The following is a 6,928-nucleotide window of genomic DNA, read 5'->3' on the forward strand; positions in this document are numbered from 1 at the left end:
GTGTTTTTAAATAAAGTATTTCATTGTTTGATAAATCCCTGAAATATTTCCTACTTTGGAAACTATTGATATTGTCTATCTTCTTCATTAATGTGAAGGGCACATGGTTTTGAGCTGCCATAACTAGTCTGTAAAACAAGCCAGATTTGTTTCATCCCCTTGTTTATAATGGCTATCTTCATCAAAACGGAGTATTGAGTAAGATGCCTTTATTTAAATTTTCTAAACCAGTATGAATCCTTCTTGGAAGCTAACTTTAAAATATCTTATGCTTGTTGTGCTTAATTGACAATCATTATAATGGAGTTCGTTAGTCTGTAGTGAATACCTGTTGTCCTCCTTTAAATGCTGTACATATATACCTCTTTTCCAATGCATGCGGAGTCTATTCCTTCTTTCTAGAAGATGTACAGAGCTGCCCAGTGACTTGAGTATGCCATTGACCTGCTAATTTGAAATTTTATAGCATTGCATCAATTCATGGATTTTAAACATTATGCTTGGTTGGCTTTTTTTTTTTTTTTTTTTTTTTTTGCGGTACGCGGGCCTCTCCCGTTGCGGAGCACAGGCTCCAGACGCACAGGCTCAGCGGCCATGGCTCGTGGGCCCAGCCTCTCTGCGGCATGTGGGATCTTCCCAGACTGGGGCACGAAGGCGTGTCCCCTGCATCGGCAGGCGGACTCTCAACCACTGCGCCACCAGGGAAGCCCAATTTTCAGGATTTTTAAAAAGGGAGGGACAGAATGACTTTGGTAATCCTGGTATTATTCTCATAAATGTTAGTTGGATATTAGGTAGTGAAATAGTTATTCAATCTGTTACAGATGACATACATGGTGTAACTAATTTTCCTTTCAATTTTCACATGAGGGGTCACCTGGAATTGCTGTCTTGTGGGCTGGAGAGCCTTCCAGTCCAATTGCTATTTTCCTTTTAATGGCAACAAGATGTGGGCTCAGAGTGAAAGCCACTGTATGGGGACGGGGGCTCATCTGGCCACCATCAGCACAGAAGCTGAGCAGGTATGTTGAGAGGCTTACATCAGTTTCTCTGCTGGTTTGAATCTCTTTGCAGAGAAAGAGGAATTTCTATGCTCTGCTATACCTCTGTGCCTTTGCTTCGTCTCTTCCACCTGCCTGGAAAGACTTTTCTTCCTCTCTCATTTTTCTTCAAATGGCTAACTTCTTCTGGTCTTCCCAGATTTGATGCATGTGTTATTTTCTGCAGAAAACTACCCTGACCACCTTCTCTGCTCCATCTTTCCTATTCTAGTTTGGAGGTACTTCCGTGGTACTTTGTGCATTGTGTGACCGTGGCACTTACTTCAGTGTTCCAATAAGTCCTACTTTGTAGAGGGCTGGAGCCATGCCTTAAGCATCTTTGCATCTCCAATGGCCTGTGCAGTGCTAGGCACACTTAGATAGGTCCTGATAAATATTTCCTGAGTAAGTAAATAAATGAATGGTTAATCAGGATTGAAATAGCTTCTCAGAATAGAGCACAGGAAAAATAATTCAGAAGTATGGTTGTCATTCTAAAAAAAAAAAAATCTCAAGGTAAATTCAATTTGAACTGAAATTTATTTCCTCATGTAATATATTTCCATATATGTATAATACCATGACTCAGATTCTATTCTTGGTTAGCAGGGTTTCCTGGAGGATTCTGTTTCCATGGCTTTGCAAATATAGGTTCACCAGCTCCTGAATAAAATGGAGTTTATTGAAATACACAAACAATTGAAGAAGGCAATTTAAAAACTAAAAGTTCCTAGAAATCCAATCCTATTAAGTACTGTGCTAAGTGATTTGCAAGTTGATCTCACTTAATCTTCACAGTGACTCTACGAAATAGTGGAGTCATCCCTTTTGGAGTTGAGAAAACTGGGATTTGGTGAAATTAAAGCACTTCTTAACATTATGGAATAAACGCCAGAGGCAGGATGTGAAAACAGATCTGATGCCAATGCTTTTGTGCTTAACTAGTACTTTATTTGACTTCTTTCCTCTGTTCCTAACATAACAGCTATCACCTGATAAAGGCAAATATACTTATAAAAATTCACATTTTTATGCAGAACGTTATCACTCAATTTTTGGATAGCGATTTTCATATTTCCTGGGACTTACAGATGAGAACCTTGAAGGCCAGTGGCATTGGGTGGACAAGACACCATTGAACCCACAGATGGTGTGAGTATACTGACTGGGGCAAAAGAGCTTTATAGATAAGCAAAGGTGAGAAGAAGACAGCAAGCAGAATTCATTTTGGGGTGGAGTATACCAATGTAAGAAAGCTTACTCAGAATAGAGCATAGTGTGTTGAGTAACCTCTTTACTAGTAGACTACTATGCTTGTGTTGGACAGTGCAGCTCTAAATGTTTCACGAGGAGCATTTTCTCTGCCTTGTCCTCTGGCCTCTACCATACACACCCAACATGTATAGACACACACACACACACACACACACACACACACACACACTTCAGATTCTGGCACGAGAGTGAACCCAACAACTACCAGAAAGAAAAATGTGTTGTCTTTGTTAATGACAAAGACAAATTGGGCCTGGAATGATTTTCCTTTTGACTTTAAGACAAGTAGGATTTGTAAGATACCTGGAGCAGCATTCAACAAGAAGCCTAGGAAGGGGTCCCTGTTATGAGGACAGAAAAGAAGAACCAGTTAGACTAGGGAAGAATGTACATGCATCGTGGGAACAGAGAAAACATTCTCAGTCATAGAACATTTTCAGTCATGATGGCCTTAGTTATTCTTGTTTAATTCATTCAAGATAATGTGCTTTTGTGTAGTGTTTTGGTGGAAAAAATCATATTTTTCTGTGAGAATCAATTTTCATTAACTTTGCTTTCTTGATTGTATTTCAAGGTATTTACTTTTCAGTTAGTGTGTATTGATTAACGTATCTAAGAGTAGCTTGAATGGTGAAATCTATAAGTCATTGTTTCCTCTGCTCCAATTCTTAGCTCTTTAAGTTCAAAGGTGGGATATTCCTACTCATAGTGGTGTATCATTGTTTTTAACCCAAATATCACAAACTCTTTAAAGTTTTTAAGCAACATTTTTATGTCTGATGCTTCATTTTCAGACTTCTTAATAGTATGCCATTAGATTGAAATTCCACGAGCAAAATATTTTCTGAATAACAGAATAGAATAGTTAGAATTATGGTATTGCCCAGGTAGAAAAAAAAGTCTATTTACCTTTTCAAAAATTTACTTCTTACTCCACTTTAAAAGTCTTCCCATAGTGGAGAGTCTCAAGCTGACTTAACTTTCTTTTTGAGTGGAAAAGTCCCTTACAGGCCACCTTTACCAAACTCCTTTACTTCTATAGCTGTGGACACAAAACCCTTGGGAAGCCAAAGAGCTCACCTTCACATGTCTAGTGTATGACAGAAACAGGCCTATGGCCCAGATCTACCTTTCATCCCAAGTGAAATGTGTTCCCTTTGGTATTACGGGAGAGTTACTGGAGGTGCTGCGGCCTCTTGGCTAAAAGGTAATAGTTTTTAATTATTCTTGCAACATTGTATTAGTGTTTCTGTATTTTTAATTTGAATCAGAAAAAAGTTATATTTTCAATCCATTTATGTAAATTGTTAGCATGCTTCTTTAGAGCTATAAAGCTGCAGTTCAAACTAGCAAGGAAATCATGGCTTTAACAACCTGAAGTTATGCATTTGCGATGTGTGTAGTTTTAATTGTGAAGCAGTCACATCCAACATCAACAAAATAAGGCTGTCTTCTTACATATATTCATTTTGTTGATGTTTCCTGCATCCAAGCTAAAAAATTTCAAGCGACAGCTTTTTAACCTAACTTCCTTACCACTATTTTTAAAAACAGTATTTATTCTGTAAATTAGTGATCTTGTAAGTTTGGAATATTAGTGTTTGATTGATTGTGTGTGTGTCTGTGTTTCTGTGTTTAAAGCTGATACTTTTAACTGAAATAGCACCAAGTGACTTTAACTGTTAGCCATAAATTACATAGCACAAAGCTACAAAACTTGTTGAAATAAATTTATGTAAATGATAATAGGCTTGTATAGTTAATAGTATCCATTTTTCATTTGTGTAAAACTGTATTTAAAGATTCAGTTGTCAATAAAATATGACCTGTTTGTGATTTTATACATCTGTGTCTACATCTATACCTCTAATCTATTTCTCCCCCTGCTGGTCATTTTTCATTCCCTCCATGGCTACCATCACAGACCAAGTTACCATCTCTCTTACCTGGATTATTGCAATGGCCTTCTGATTGTTCTCCCTGTTTCCACACTTGATCCCTTTGAGTCTGTCCTCAAGTCTCATGGCACCTCTCCTAGTCTTCACAATTTCTTTAAGACAGCTGATAGTAATTTTATAAAAATAATTGCCTATTTCTTTAGGACATTGCAATAGTCCTAGAACTTTGAAACACTTAAAAAATCTAAACACTTTTTGTCTTTGAAAATGTAATGTATGTGGGCATTAAAAAGGCAAACAGTAAAAAACATTAATAAAAGTATGAGGTGAATCTCTCATCCACCCTGAACCCCTAAATGCCTCTTCAAAGTAACTATGATTATCGGGTTCTTATATATATATATCTATATATGTTTATATTTCCCCCATGCATTCACACATGCACATGCAAAAGCTACCTAGCCATGCCCCATCCAATGGATGATTTTAGGGCTATATTGTTGAGAAAGGAAAAGGGGGGTGGGAAGAAGAAGAAATAGGAAAGCAAGAAGAACATTTTACTTGATTCCTTATCATTTTTCTTTTAGGGACCCTTCAGGAAAAAATTTTTTGTGGTAATCTATAAGGTCTATAAAATTCTTGAAGTTCAAGAATTCTTAAATTTCACCTCAATTTTCTTTTTTTTTTTCTTTTTTTTTTTTTTTTTTTTTCTTGCGTTATGCGGGCCTCTCACTGTTGTGGCCTCTCCCATTTGCGGAGCACAGGCTCCAGACGCGCAGGCTCAGCGGCCATGGCTCACGGGCCCAGCCGCTCCGCGGCATGTGGGATCCTCCCGAAACGGGCACGAACCCGCGTCTCCTGCATCGGCAGGCGGACTCTCAAGCACTGCGCCACCAGGGAAGCCCTCACCTCAATTTTCTTATTTGTTAAATTCAAGTAAAATTAAATTTAATGTTTTAAAAGACTCATCTGTTGTATGATTTCTAACTATCTATATCAACTTGGGATTTGAATTTTTTCACTTTCATCTTTATACAGTTGTGCTCTGTAGGAATTTTTAATAATAAATATGTATCATTTTTATAAGGTGTAGTACAGTGATTTTTCTTTTTTAAAAAATTGGGGACCCCAATGGTAATAGTATTTAAGTCATAACAGTGGTTTATTTGGGGAATATGGTCTTGGGAATATGAATGATTAATTACTCTTTATTTTTTGCAACTTTTTGGGTTTTCTGATGCCTAAATATTTATGTAGTCCTATAAAATACGATATTTAAAAACAGTCTCAATTGGATGATTTCCTTCTCAAAGAAGAATTTTCCTGATAAATAATTTAGGTTCTAATGATCTTTACTTTAGCAAATAAACCCTTAACAATTGTTTCTTTTCTTGCCAAACTTTGAAGACAGAGTTAGTTGTATAACTTAAATTATAAATGGTGAAATAATATACATTAATATTTTTATATGTCTTTCAATATTGATATAAAATGTAAGATAATTATAGCCACCTGAAGTACAACAACAATGAACCAAAAAATTCCCACATGTTTTTCAGTGTTTCCTCATTGATGTTTATGAGATGAAAAAAAGAAATTAGAAAGTTGAAGATATTTTTATTGGATATTGGATTACTTTCAGGTTGAATGACTTTTGTTTTAAAGACATATTGATTTCAAAACCACAGATTGTCACTTAGGCCTAAGAGAAATAAATGTTTGTAAAGAAAGCTAATATATTATATTCACTTGTTCAGTTGAATTTTCCCATTCAATGATTATGCGTTAATTCCAATGATTTCAAGGGTCTCTTTATGGTGCTGTGTGCAAGAAACATGGTTATAAAAGCTGCCATGTTATTTATATATTCTTGAATAATCTTGTCAGTATTGATAGAATATTATGCAATAAATGGATAGGCTTGAGACAGGAAAGTGTCAAGTTGACTGTTCTCTTAGAATAATTTGACTATTGGACTCTGGTTCTGGCTGAGCAATAGATACATTTGGGTGCGATCCAGTTAGTCAATGGAAGAGAATAGAGAGGAAATGGAGTTCCTGGGATGAGTAGCCTGGATGACAGTCTCTTTGGAGCTGAAGGTTAGCATGATCTTTCTAAGAAGGTGTAGTAAATGCCTTTGGCCGGAAAGTCCACACCAGTCTTTTAAGCAGGAATACGTTTTATGGCTTGAAGAAGTTTCCTACGTATTATATAGGAGGACATAGGAGATATGCCTATAGGTAGGGAGTGAAAAACAGGATGAAACTGAGAAGAGAAGACAGACTTTTCAGGAGCTAAAAAGAAGACATGGGGCTTCCCTGGTGGCACAGTGGTTGGGAGTCCGCCTGCCGATGCAGGGGACGCGGGTTCGTGCCCCGGTCTGGGAAGATCCCACATGCCGTGGAGCGGCTGGGCCCGTGAGCCATGGCCACTGAGCCTGCGCGTCCGGGAGCCTGTTGCTCTGCAACGGGAGAGGCCACAACAGTGAGATGCCCGCGTACCGCAAAAAAAAAAAAAGAAGAAGAAGACATGACACAGAGCCTGATTTCGAATTGTTCAAGGCACTTTCCAAAATCCTCTTCTTTGCTGGATTTGGTGCTTGTTCTGTGTCCCTGTATTTTCTTACAAATAGTCATAACTGAAGCAAATGTACCAAAAGGAGAAAGGAATACTTTTTTTTTTTTCCCCCACAACATTGCTAGAGAAGCTTGGTAA

The 6,928-nt window shown here is 37.4% G+C and overlaps 1 long non-coding RNA gene across 1 annotated transcript; it reads left to right on the forward strand.

The window, feature by feature from the left end:
• The first annotated feature begins 870 nt into the window (after nt 1-870).
• On the forward strand, nt 871-2,635 carry LOC103081014 (uncharacterized). Its single transcript, XR_457129.1, has 3 exons — nt 871-1,022; nt 2,078-2,192; nt 2,490-2,635. It is a non-coding gene; the product is annotated as an uncharacterized LOC103081014 (long non-coding RNA).
• The last annotated feature ends 4,293 nt before the right edge of the window (nt 2,636-6,928 follow it).

Source organism: Lipotes vexillifer, unplaced genomic scaffold, assembly GCF_000442215.2.
Source record: "Lipotes vexillifer unplaced genomic scaffold, Lipotes_vexillifer_v1.1 scaffold395, whole genome shotgun sequence".
Lineage (NCBI taxonomy): Eukaryota > Metazoa > Chordata > Mammalia > Artiodactyla > Lipotidae > Lipotes > Lipotes vexillifer.